General features: G+C 46.6%; 1 non-coding gene across 1 annotated transcript; it reads right to left on the bottom strand.

Moving 5' to 3' along the window:
* Nucleotides 1–1489: 1489 nt before the first annotated feature.
* Nucleotides 1490–1612, bottom strand: Trnal-caa (transfer RNA leucine (anticodon CAA)). The gene is made up of 2 exons: nt 1575–1612; nt 1490–1535 (listed from the first exon to the last, which is right to left on the bottom strand). It is a non-coding gene; the product is annotated as a tRNA-Leu (tRNA).
* Nucleotides 1613–14427: the final 12815 nt, after the last annotated feature.

Genomic DNA, 14427 nt, shown 5'->3' with positions numbered 1-14427 from the left:
AAACTCACAGAGCAAATGCCATCGGTCCCTTGATGTTCGTCCTAAAGAGGTGTTTGACTGGATATCATTCATACTCCCCCAATGTCGTGTAACATGTTATTATTATGGAGTGCCTTGTTTATCCCTCAGTACCTCCAACCATTATATCCTTGCCCCTTATATCCTCAGGATCAGTGTGGTTGTTGGAACGAGGTGTCGGACTCAGCAATGTATTTGTTTACATTTTAATACATGTTTATTGTTCCTACTTTGCTGTGTTGTTTTAGACAATCGTGGACTTGTAACACTTTGAAGTCATTGAACTGCTTCCAAAAGTTTTATCGACATCAACAGGATTACGATTTCACTACAATATGATGCCGGATGACCTTATCACGACAACCCATGACTACAATTATAAACACAGAATCAACAAAAACATCTGCGGCACGCACCTGGTTACAATTCTTATGTAAATGTGATTTAGGGTGTGGACATCTGAATTTTCTGAAAGACAAGACAATTTTATGACAGAGTCATGAAATTCTGCAACATCCACAGAATGACCTGCGTATAAAAAAAAGTATCACCGCCACTACTCATATGATTCCCCTGCAGAAGAACGTGAATACATGTATGCAAGACTAGTTCCATTTTCTGCAAGAAAAGGCTTGCACATCAATGCGCATAATACGGTATTGAAATTGATATGATACACGTACATGTACATAGGGGCTCCCGTAAGAAGACCATAGGTCTGTGGGAAACACCCTAGTGAAATAAAATAATAATAATAACATGTAGAGGCGCTACATGTAGGCCATCATTTAGGGCATTCCATTGGTGACACAATTATAGGTTCTGATCGGTGGAATATGTTTTTTTTCCACTGTTCGCTCTTGTACAGATTATCGCCCATTTTGTTCGTTCATGCTTAACCTTTCTAGGGGCTCCCGTAAGAAGACTGTGGGAAACACCCTAGTAAAATAAATAAAATAATAATAATACCGGTAATATCCTTTAGCCAAAAAAAACAAAAGAAATTATAGCAATAAAAACTGCTTTATGGCAGTTTTCTAAAAAAAAGTTATTGTGTTCTAGTCCATGGACCCCGTCTAAAAAGTAAGAAATTAACGAAATGTGATAGCCGAAAATTAAAATTTCACACAAAACCTCACAATAATCACACACAGGATGCGAGACGACCTTTTCCCCTCGTGGTGGTCTTTCCCATGCAAGCATGTTGGCGCAGTACATGTACTTGTACAAGTACAAGTGTCGGAATAAACAAGTGTTGTAAGCCGTACTATTAGATCTTCAAGTGTCGTGATTATTGTGAGGTTTTGTGTGAAATTTTAATTTTCGGCTATCACATTTCGTTAATTTCTTACTTTTTAGACGGGGTCCATGGACTAGAACACAATAACTTTTTTTTTAGAAAACTGCCATAAAGCAGTTTTTATTGCTATAATGATAGAGATCTGCAATGCACAAAATTGAAAAAAATCAGTGTCAGAAGTGGGATTCGAACCCACGCCCACATACGTGGACCAGAAGGCTCCCAATCTGCATTGACTGCAGAAGGTACACAAGACCTTGAGTCTGGCGCCTTAGACCGCTCGGCCATCCTGACAGCACTGGAGGCAGTGCAAGCTGTCACCTACAACTCTCGCTCACTGCTCCGCAACAGTGTACTGCAATAATAGAGCTACCATCGCGAGGTTGCTGCTGACATCTCCGTGCAACATACATGTACATCACATGTACATGTAGTGAGAGTCATTCCTTAGAGTTGAATGGATTTTTTCACGGTTTGCGTGAGACTGGGCTGGAAGACGAGTTTTCCGCATTCGTGACACCACCACCACCCTCTATGGGTCAAGACGCAGATGCAGCTCCTAAAGCGGTGGAAGGTGAGTAGATCAGACCCACCACAAAGTGGTCAAAGACCGAAAATCCCATTCGCTGCATCCATGTTTCCCTCGTGCCAGGCCACGAGTTCCTTCCCAATTAATCTAACTGTAGCTGAATGGGTATTTCAACAGAATCTGTTTGCGTGCAGAAGTCTGGCTGCTGGCCGTGGATAGGGTCCAGCGGATTCTGCTGGCAGACAAATAGGCAGAATTCGGTACTTTTCCTGGTAAGTTTCATGCATGTTTGGCATGTGGATAAAGAAATGGAGCAGAATTCGAGGAATTGCCCGCCATAAAGTTTGTATGGTTCTGCCAATTTCACTGCTTTTCGAGCAGAATCTACCACCTTTTCGAGCATTATCCGCCAATGCCTAAAATTCAGTAGTGTCCAATGCTTGTTGTTGCTATGTTTACTTTGCAAAACAAAAGCCGGGGCAGATTTGCCAAAATGAAAAGATGGCGAATGCAGATAGAAAGCAATAATTACTGAAATTGGGGAGGGATTAGGCATCGGCGGATAATGCTCGAAAAGGTGGCCGATTCTGCTCGAAAAGCAGTGAAATTGGCAGAACCATACAAACCTTACGGCGGGCAATTCCTCGAATTCTGCTCCATTTCTTTATCCACATACCAAACATGCATGAAACTTACCCGAAAAAGTACCGAATTCTGCCAATTTTTCTGCCGGCAGAATCCGCCGGACCCTACTTCTGTGTGGCATTTGGGATTTTACTTGCCTCGATTCTATATCCCTATAAAACGCGATTAATTTAAAAGTCACTCGAACTGTAAACAGACACATGTACATGTGAAAGCGGCTGGGATACGTGCCCATGATTATTATTATCTTGTTGGTCATTGTAGAGTAGGGATGGGGTTATTGGAATGAGAACGTATCCAGTCGTGACTGCAAAATGGATGGAGCAGAGAGCTACTAATGCAGTACTGGAAGCGAAGGCAAGAGCATGCTGGAGAGGAAACTTCTTTTCTACAGTGTATAATTATACAGTTGGAAAGTAGAACTCCCACAATGAAGGATAAGCAAAATGGACATACAGAAAATTGATGCTGTTAAATAGGCAGTCACACAGACAACCACTGGTAGAATTAAAGACCGGCAGAGCAATGAAGAATCGGGGTGGGAGGGGAGGGGGCCACGGGGAAGGGGAAGCGGGGAGGGAAATGGGGAGGGGGGGGGGGCGAGAGTAAATCGAGAACACCACTAGAAACTGCTCAATGTAAGCACAATACGGCAGGTTAGCATCATACTGAGTATCCATTTATAGGTGTTCTTATTGTTATTAGCGTCCGTGAGGTAGGGCTTGGCGGATAATGCCGGCAGAAAAATTGGCAGAATTAAGTACATTTTCTGGTAATTTTATGCATGTTTGGTATGTGGATAAAGAAATGGAGCAGAATTCGAGGAATTGCCCGCCATAAGGTTTGTATGGTTCTGCCAATTTCGGTGCAAAAAAAGCAGAATCTGCCACCTTTTCGAGCATTATCCGCCAAGGCCTACCGTGAGGGAGGGGAGAGTACTAGAACGGCGACAATGGGATAGAGCAGGTTATTGTTGATGTATACTTTATTTATAGTGGAAATCAAAACAGGAATGTGTCCAACAATAATGGACCCACTGTGAATAAAGTTTTAAAGGATATTGTGGAAAAGTAGAGATAGGAAAAAAAGAAAGACTGAAAAACGGAAGGTTGGTTGTAACGAACAGATCAGGTTAGTCTCTGTATCTCTAGACTCTCCTTTCTCAAGTTTATACACACCGACTTCATTGTTCTGTCCACAATGCCATCAGAGTTGCCCAGATGCGCAGTCACGAGTTGGCGGTGACTCCCTGTCATGACTGCCAGGCGCTCATGAGGCGTGGGTCGCTGAAGAGTACCCGGTTGAGCGTGGCCTGGGAGAATTTGAGAGCTTGTCTTAGTCGTTCCAGGATTTGTGAACACCTCGTAGCCTGCACAACAATGCACAGCATACCGCGGATAAAGAGCTACAGTCAAGCCTCTTTCTGGCATATACATGCACAATACATGTTCGAACACCAAGCAATACCTGTTCGAACACCAAGCAATACCGGGAGTTCTTCTTATACAACTCGGATGGTGAGCCAATTGAATTATGGTGAAACAGGAGAAGGACAAAATGTTACGAGTTATGACTAACTGTCCACCAACGTAACCAGATCTTATACAGTTAGTCATAACTCGTAACATGTTGTCCTTTTCCTTTCTCACCATAGTTCTTCTTATCCATTTTATTATGTTATACTCCGTAGCAGTAGATTTTGCAACAGCGATATGTCCAATAGACCGAGTACTAATCACACCATCTTAGAAGTTACTAGTTCTTCGAAGTCGAACGTTGGTTTTATCAATGTTATAAACCAGAGAGTAACACAGTACAAAGGCACACTACGACTACCCCATGGTTTCACCGTACTGTGGACAGCCTCTACCTAGCTTTCCGTTTTTGCTTTGGTGTAGCCCTGAGGTTGATTGCTTATTTGTTTCTACCCTTCCTCTCTCCATACTTCTGTCCCCCCCCCCCCTCTCTCTCATTCCTTCTGTCGTCCACATGTATCAAAGGAGGCGAAATCGCCTGTTTGTGGTGCGACGTTAAATAAACTTCTACAACTAGCTCATATTCCTACCTGTGGCCAAGATGTGAAAGACGCCTTGAGCTCGTTGAGCTTCATCCGCTGTGTTTGTGCTGCTGCGTTTTGCTCCGACTCAAAACATTGCTGAGAGCCAGCAGTCACAACAGGCACGTACGCGTAAACATAGACACACGCACACACACACATACACATACGCACACACACGCACATGCATGTACATTCATGCAAAAAGAACGTCAAAGGCAATGGACGCACTTGTTGACAGCACACCACATCTTGGGCACCACCTTGCACACTCACACAGTCAAAACACGTCAAAAGTCATGCGCTCCGACATCTCGCTGCAAGCACTTCTGTCATATCTTGTCAATACATCTGCTCTTTACCATTAGCTTCTTGCACATGTCAAACCCTTCAGCTGCACCTGCTGTTGATACTGGCTTGATAGATACGAAGAGGTGCTGACCTCAAGTACCCTCACTGGTTCTGCCTGACGGCCCACTAAGCCTGTCCTCTCCATCAGCGATGGCTCGTGGTGCACAATGTCACAACCAATTACTTTACGGTGTGTGTGTGTGGGGGGGGGGAGGGGGGTGCGCGTGTGTATGTTTGTGCGTGCGTGTATGTGTGCTAGTGTGTGTATGTGTGTATGTGTGTGTGTGTGTGTGTGTGTGTGTGAGTAAATAAGTGTGTGTGTGTGTGTGTGTGTGTGTGTGTGTCTGTTAGTGTACGTGTATTAGTGTCTGTGTGTATGTGTGGTTGTGTGCCGTTTGTGCGTGGAACATACCAGGTGAAATCCCAAACACCGCAGATCGCGAAGACCGTTCAGCATTCGGTGGAGACTTGCCAGGATCTGTGAGGGACACAAACTGTCTGAATTGGCGTGTATCAGCTTGATGACCGCGCGTAAGAACATACCCATGGCTCTCAAGCTACCTTTCACTGACAAACCCTGTTATAGGCACACACAGAGAGCGAGAGCGAGCGAGCGAGAGAGAGAGAGAGAGAGAGAGAGAGAGAGAGAGAGAGAGAGAGAGATGAATTGAAACACATTATACAAACAAAGAGATAGACTGACAGTCACACAGTAACAGCGATACACACACGAACGCAGACACTCAATTAAAATGTGAAGACTGTTGCGGGTACGGAAAGAAAAGAAAAGAACAAAATAATAATGCACCTACTTCCGGGTAGTTCCTGTAAGCTCACAATAAAAATTCTCACATACCATTGGGGCATTTGTGACTAGCGCAAGGCGCTGGAGCTGTCCCTCTTTGACCTAGTCGTGATTGTCAGCACATAGAACATGACAGGACAGGAGAAACGCAGTGTAAACGCATGACGTTAGCCTAGGCGCGGCGCGACTGCGCATGTCAAAATACACACCATTCATTGACAGGCAATTTTTGGCAGGGCGCGGACATGTCGAAGTGGCGGTTTCTTATGCTGGCACGACGTTGTCTTTAAAGCTACCCAGAAATGAAGGCGAATGCTAAGCTTTCCCGGTCGCACTCAACCCGATCACAGCAAATGTCTGCTAATTTTTAATGGGATTCGCGTTACGTTTTCTCACTCAGCACAAGTAGAACCTTGACTCTTCACGTCTATTCGCCTCCATCCCATATTGTGTGTACACCGAGCAACTGTAGATAATCCCTCTGGCCTTGTGACCTCTCTACGCTCCACCTTGAATGCGTTTTCTTTTCTTCCTTTTTCCTATCTCTACTTTCCCACACTATCCTTTAAAAAATTACTCACAGTGGATCCATTCTTATTAGGCGTCATGCCTGTTTTGATTTCCACTATATATAGAGTAGACAATAACAATCAATGCTCAGCTGTCTAGTGTCTAACACGATTCGGTAGCTCAGATCCTGACTTTCCCATCGTCGTTGTCGTTGAATTATGATTCCTGTCCTGCCTCATGCTCTTCCTCCTACCCGTCTCTCTCTCTCTCTCTCTCTCTCTCTCTCTCTCCTCTCTCTCTCTCTCTCTCTCTCTCTCTCTCTCTCTCTCTCTCTCTCTCTCTCTCTCTCTCTCTCTCTCTCTCTCTCTCTCTCTCTCTCTCTCTCTCTCTCTCTCTCTCTCTCTCTCTCTCTCTCTCTCTCTCTCTCTCTCTCTCTCTCTCTCTCTCTCTCTCTCTCTCTCTCTCTCTCTCTCTTTCTCTCTCTCTCTCTCTCTCTCTCTCTCTCTCTCTCTCTCTCTCTCTCTCTCTCTCTCTCTCTCTCTCTCTCTCTCTCTCTCTCTCTCTCTCTCATTACATTGTATTTCTTCGTCCGCTCTCTTGGCAAGATAGCCAGGTGTTCCGAGGGAACTCTGGAAGCGCGTAATGCGCTGGGAACAAATTCCGATCACACCTCTTCCTCTATGGGTGCGATGGCGCATGGCCTTTGGACGCCGCAAGTGCGGTTCAGTCCGAGTATCCTTCACTTGCAACAACAACAACTTGCTACTGCAACTTCAACTTTAGTTTTGTATTCACTCCAAAGGTGCCAAGTTACTTGATTGGAGATAACCGGACAGAGGACAAAGGAGCTCTATTTGACTTTATCCTTTTAACGAAATTTAACGAACAACTATACTGTCACAACGCTTTCGTAAAGGGGAAGTGGGGGGGGGGGGAGAGAAATGACAGGACAACACATTCATTGCAGAGACGCTCGATGGCGGGGAATCGCGCTCCTATTTCGTATTTCTTACCACTTGCTGTTGTAGAAGTGCGAGCAGGTTTGCCCGATAGCCCTCTATAGTATCCAGGTGCTGGTTGATCTGGGACACAAACACTGTCGCTAATGTTCCCTGCATCATGTCCGACTCGCTGCTTCTCCGAGTACCACCACCCGTGGACAGCAACAGGCGCGTCTGTCTTAGGGCGGCGCGGACGGCGCGCGACACGTAGCTAGGAGGGGCGCACGACGACCTCCGCAGACTCCCCGCGAAGCACCGGTATTGCTGCGTGTCCGCATCGGTGACGTCATTGGCGCTATTGATGATGTCATGATGCAGCTCTGCGTCGTTCTTCACACTCTGTGGTGGATCGCGAATGCACAAGACCTTGCCTGAATTCCCGTTTGGGAGACTGCCATTGCACATCGGGGATGACCGCTCAATATGATCTCCTGATCGCGCTGTTGGCAACGGCGCAAAACCCGAGAAAGAGGAGAGATCTGTATTGGTATCATTGGGAATTAGCGTACTAGCAAGCGGTTTCGTCCAAGGTTCATATACACCCTGGTTGGCTGTTGCATTACGCGGCGTTGCTGTAGCGTCCGGACTTGAACTAACATGAATTCTTTGCATCCTGTTGTCTGATGTTGGTGACACTGAGTCGGCGCCAAGTCCGCACAGGATCTGGCTCAGCAGTACCAGTGCACATATTCTCAGACCAAGTGACATAATATTAGCGCCTTCTTCTGTTTTCTCTGCTAACAATCTCTGTGGCGGAATACCAACGGGTCGGGGTACAGTAGCCAATAACCGACTGAAATTCGTAGCTTTTGGAGAAATATTCAAGCGTTCACTTCAAAGCATTTAAAGCCTCCTGATTTGATGCGAAAGTCCTTTTCTTGGCTTTTCTTGCGCTTGTCCTTTTCTGTGTAGACTATTCGTCGCGAACTCCTATTTATCCCGTTGGCCATTTTCACGAAAAGGCTACGCGATTGACGACTAGGTCTCTTGACACGCTCAGGATATTGGGGGTGCACCTGTGTTGTTTTCGCCTGTATTGGTGCCGATACTATTTCTGCCAACTCAATGGGTGCCAGCAGACTGGGTTGCTACTCGAGTGCGGAAATAGGTTCCCTGAACTGCGTACCGTGACTCTCTACATTGCACTATCGTTCTCGGACAGTCAGACATTCCAGTAGCTATTGCCACGTAGGGGTGCTTTGGCGCCGAACGGCGACCAGTCGGTAATTGACACCAGTTTCACACGAAAGCACAAAGGGTATTTTTAACAGGGGCTTTGCGCTGCACGCATGCAGGCACACGTCCAGAAGACAACTTCGTGTAACTGTCGACCGCAGACGTCTGTCAGCGGTGCGGGTTTTAACGTTGCCATCGGGCAACTGTAATCAACAGCCGAAAGTCGACTTGGGAGTAGCTGGGTCGCGCTGTTTTAGTTGCCAGTTGGAACCGTGGCGTTCACCCCCAGACGTAGCCTAGGAATCGACTGGACTTCAGTCAATGCTAAGTCGTGCAGCAACCGGAGACAGTTTGTCTGGGACACTCTGCGTACCGCCATAGGCAAGTCTTGTGAAACTGTGCCTATAGTTACGATTCATTCAGCGGTAGGCACACACAAGTCGCAGGTGCTATATGGCGTGTTTGTTCAGAGAGATGTGTGAGTGGGGGAGGGAGGGGTGCGTGCCTGCGTGTGTGTGTGTGGTGCGTGTGGACAGGAGTGACGCCTTGGGCTGCACTGCTACTTACAACCAGACGCCATACCGCTATGATGTGGTGGCTCGTGAAATCCGGCCTCGTCGGCTGAAGCCGCCACGCGACAGCATGGGTCTAGCACCACCAAATGCTGGCATGCGCAGGTTAACTCTGCTTGCCTTATTGATGCAGTCGGATTTCACTTCTCATGCACCGCAATTGCCAAACGCCACGTACATGTTGCATGGACTACGAGTACACGTATCCCCATGATTGAGATGTAGTTGAATTCATCATTCATAGATCGCAAATCAAACGGACATGTAGGGGGAATTATGGAGTAATGATGGCGTTGTGGAGACGATAGCCCGGATTATGCATTCCATACATTGTGTAATACGTGCACGTACAGCTCAGCTGTATGTAGCCTTTGGTGGAGAATGCTCGACAAATTGCCAGATTCTACTAGGGAAGAAGCGAAATTGGCAGAACCATACAAACCTCATGGCAGGGACTTCCCTGAATGATGCTTCATTTCTTTATCCACGCACCAAACATGCATGAAACATGCCAGAAAAAAAGCACCGAATTCTGCCAATTTTGCTGCAGGCATTCTCCGCCAAGGGCGAGGTTTGCATGTGCGGTAAGTACACGCATGTGCCAAGAGCGGTGTATAGTGTTGAGGGTGCCTATCTCTCGTGGTACTTCATGACTGTACTATTGTTGTTTGAACATGTTTCTACGTGTACAGAGCAGTACTAGTACACTGCTGGCAACTGAAATCCGACCCCCCTGGCGTCTCGTACGAATCGCTAACGCGGCTAGCGCACCGCTAGGGGGGGGGTCGGATTTCAGTTGCCAGCACTGTAGTAGTGTAGTGTATGTACATGTGGATTGTACAGGTAGATATAGATGAGACCCATTGCTGCAGCGCGTGCCTTGACAAACACCCCGATCATGCCAGCTTTGTAGGCAAACAACTACTTGAGACAATTGGGAACGTACTTGACATTTTCACGTTTGTCATCAAACTCGTTGCTTTCGTCTAGCACGACTTACGCTGGCCAGAAAAGAATAATAATCCTGCTTGGTTTGCCCATACATGAACACGCACGCACGCAAACACACACATACACACACAAACACAGACGCATGCACACACAAACACACACACACGCACAGCAAAAGGATGAACTAATACTTGTTTACCCACACAACACATGCACAAACGGGCCGTCACCAGAATATTGCAATCCTCTCCATATGCCAGTACTGGCAGTAGACAACGGATACCTAACCACGAAGCCGTCAACTGTGCTAGTGACGGTGCCAGCCCAGTACAATGTGGTCTACGTTGTATACTGGACATGAGAAATAGACACAGTACTCGATAGGGCTTATCAGTTTACTCGGACCAAGTCTGTACAATGTCATGTAATAGTCGATCCGTAGTCCAGCTATTGTTGTGGACCATGACCCCAGCCCCGCACAGCGGGAAGAGCAGCAAGGCACGAACCGGCTGAGGGACGGGCTCCTGTGGAACGTCACGGATCAGAAAGAAAATATCAATGCATGCATATGTACTCGCAGACACATGCAGAGAAGTGATAGTATCTTGTAGACAGCGAATCATGACAGCACCTGGAGCGAATTGGCCAAGCCCAGACAAACGTCCCATATCGCCCCTCAGCTTCTAACAATAATTACAGCCAAGTTCATTATACGCACGTGTGCCTGCCCCTGCTGCACTCCACGTCGAGAATCCGATGTAAAGATTCTTGTTCTGAAAGTAGTTCTTTGTACTACATCATACATGTACATTATGTGCTTACGACTTCTTTCCCGACAGGAAATGCTTGCTCCAGTGCAAACATGTGACATACACACATGAACACGCCCGCAAACACACACACACGCGCGCGCGCGCACTTACACACGCACACACATACACGGGAATGTGTTTACGATTCGTTGGGCAAACTGACGGAAGAATAATAATTAACGCATGCACTATAGTCCTGTGTGTGAACCGGTACATGTTGGTCTGCCCTACACAAAGGGAGAAGAAAAAGGGCGTTGCTGCTCCTGCAAGGCTGCATGAGTGTGCTAATCTATTCTAAATGTACATGTACGTGATACGTGATAAATGCAATATACAGCACGGAACTACATGTAACTACCTTCGATGTAAAGACAGTTCTTAAAATCACGTAAAACCATTTATATGTGTGCATTGATCTACACTGAAGAATGTTCTCTTTTTTTCTGATGATCGCTTAGTGCGTGAAATTCGGAGTAAAAACCCTTTTTTCATCCTCTTATGATTGTTTGAACTAGCTCTGCCTTTCGGTATTGAGCACCCTAATGGACAGCCTGGAACCTCTCTGTTTTCACACTGAAGAATGTGCGGGTAAGAAGTTATGTTATCGCGGATATGCACTTTCCTGCGACCCATAGGGCTAGGTCTTATGACTCTTATCCTTTTTGTTCTTAGTTCTCTTGTGTTATTAGCACATCAGGTAGGCACTGTGAGTGTCGCTGTTATACACGTAGAGCTCAACGCACATCATCGGGTAGAGCCATTGGTGCACTGGGAACAGGATGACAAGCAAAACTTGTTTCTTACTTGTACATTAGAAATAATCAACTTGTTGGAACTCGGAAACCCAACTTGGAACTCGGAGCCCCAAAATTATCATAGTGCTCCTTTGTGGCTGGTACATGGATGTGGTGATTATCTGCATGCGTGTAGCGATCTACGTCCATTGTGAGAGAGGCCAGCTCAAACTATACGCTGTGACGAGTCAACCTTGCTCTCATGCATCTCGGGTATTATTATTATTATCGAAGTCTGAAGAAAATGTTGAACAGTCTATGCTGGGATGACGACTGCACCATAGCTCTGTGGTTAGAGCATCGCTAGCTACAAGCGAGGGTCCCTGGTTCGAGTCCTGGTGGTGACAGTCAATTTTTTCTTCAGACTTTTCCCGTTTGTCTCTTTCCCTCAAACTAGTGAAGATTATTATTATTATTAAATTTTTTGATAGGGCAATCCCAACAGGCCTAAGGCCTTTTGACAGGGTACAACAACGGTACAGTTAACGGAGAAAAACATAATCCTCAGACCTGATAACCGTTTGCCCACAGACGTGTACATTTCTTTACAGAGGCAGAACAAGACCGTGCGCTTGGACGCTCGTGCCTGGTCAAGGGTCGTTAAACGCAGGGTTAACTAGGTTGACAGTCTAATAATTACAGTCAACTTCGCTTATAACGACACTCGGCGGGGCATCAAAAAGGTGTCCTTATTCGCGAAGTGTCGTTATACCCGAAGTCTCATTTTATGTATTACAGTGGGATGGGACTTTGCTCTGGGCATGGAAATTCTGTCGTTATTCGCGAATTGTCGTTATATCCGCAGTCGTTATTAGCGAAGTTGACTGTATGATCAATGTAGATATGAAAGCGAAACAACTGGGCACGAAACCAAGAGTGCATAACGCGTGTGTAACCCGGGGGTTATGTACTCTTGACAACTCTGACAGAGTACTGAGACATTCGACGACCAGACACCTACATACATGTGCATGTAGCTCCAACACATCTCCGAAGTGCTAACCAACAGCCTATAGGGTCAACCCTGCGAATACCGATCCTCGATCCGGTGCATGAGGAAAGTATCGTTATTCGTGACATTGAAACAGACGTCATGCAGTCAAATGGTCACTAAGACTGAATAATTATTATTGTGTCGTTGCTGTTATCTGCGAGGGCGTTACTAGTATTCAGGAGATTGACTGTATCCATGCCCGTGCTGCACAGACTGAGACTCAGTAATCGCAGGCTCTTTCAGTGTTAAGGTACCTGCCTACGTCCGTGTAGGTCTGCCCTGTTCCATCCAAGCCAGGGTCTATATGGGCCATGCAAGGATCCCCGGTGCTCCGAATCCCCGATGACCCCTCCGCTGACCCACGAATACAGTTAGATAAAGATCGATGGCTTCATCGGCTGACACACCCAGGTACACACGCCAGGCGCGGTCGTGATGCGCAAGAACTTTCAAGAAGCAAGATACCAGGAACATGGCAAAGAAGCTACAGTATGGACACCATAAAAAAAGAAGTCCTGGGGAGAGCACCATGCAGTGCCTGATGATGGCTCCTGGCCGAAAATCTGATTGAGACAATAGTATTTCGCAGCGAAGAGACTACAGTGGTCTTGCTTTGAGGGTGGCGTGTGAAGGGTTTTCCGCGTAAAGAAGTGGCTGCAGTGGAGCTTGCGCACCCTAGCCCCTTACCGACGCCCATTCATGTAATATCGATCACAGATGATCGATAAGTTCACCCCCATTTCAATAAATACTCAGATGGCGAGCCAAGGAGAATATTAACAGGAAACCGGAGGAAAACGGTGGGAACACCGTGAAGTGTCTCAGTACTCCTTGTCAGTCTGGTGCCACCTTGTGCACGTCTGACTGTCCAAAATCTGGTTTAGATGGTGGACTCTATTACTAAACGCATAACTTGTTCCTTGTTTCTTTCTAATATTTCAGTAAATTTCGAACTATCGTAAGTTGGTCAATTCTCATGTTTATGACATTATACATTGCAAGTATTCATTTCAACACATTCCACTGTTCTTCAGCGCCAAGGGTCCAGCGCAACGCAACACAATCCCAACCGTCCTCCACTACCCCCTGGCCTACCAAGCGCCAGTCCGAACCGTCACAGCGTCCGACCAGTGATCGGCCCAGTCGCACTGTATGATGTTCCAAGAAGGAATTGGAGCTGGATGCTTGGGCGCGACATGCGCAGGAACTCCTGAGAGCCCTGTTACACGACAGGCAAACGTCTTTGAAGCTTGATGACAGCTTGTCAGAATACAATGAAGGTAGTGATCAAGAGTCATATGCTTCCCTGCCAAAGCAGCCTTTAGCCATTCTCTCTTATACAAACAAATATACCGGCAGTATTGAATGTCAGCATTTTCCCGTTGACGTCACCAAGCAAGCTTTGCTGGCCTTCGAATAAGCCAAATGGAGTGAAGAATAAGGAACGATCGGGGTGAATGAGATGCACATACGCACGTAAGCGCAGAGAACAGGCAACACGGAAAGTATCACAACAGCCCTAAACTAAAGCGCACACGCGAGCTGTCAAGAACACAATCAAGCAGCTAAGACACGGATATCCGGATGGAGAGCCAAGGATCACGCACTCACATAACCTGAGCAGAACAGTGAATACCACCCCACCACCGAGCTGGAGTGTGCAACTCTGTACATGTATAGTGTACAATTACAAGGAGGAAAACTTCCTTCTGCCAGCGGAGAGGGCTCAACACACTAACGTAGAGCACTATTACACGCAGAAGGCACAAAGGAGGTCTACAGATTTATCGCAACTCCGAGTTTCTTGCATAATGCAGCCATTGGCCGCCTTCTGTCACTGTGTGTGTCATCGGAAAACGCCACTTGCACAGGCAAGTCAGCATGCATATCATCAAGAGTACATAACCAGTTAT

This window comes from Sycon ciliatum, chromosome 13, assembly GCF_964019385.1.
Source record: "Sycon ciliatum chromosome 13, ocSycCili1.1, whole genome shotgun sequence".
NCBI lineage: Eukaryota > Metazoa > Porifera > Calcarea > Leucosolenida > Sycettidae > Sycon > Sycon ciliatum.
Note: the sequence above shows the minus strand (reverse complement) of the source record. Positions and strands in the feature narration are given on the sequence as shown.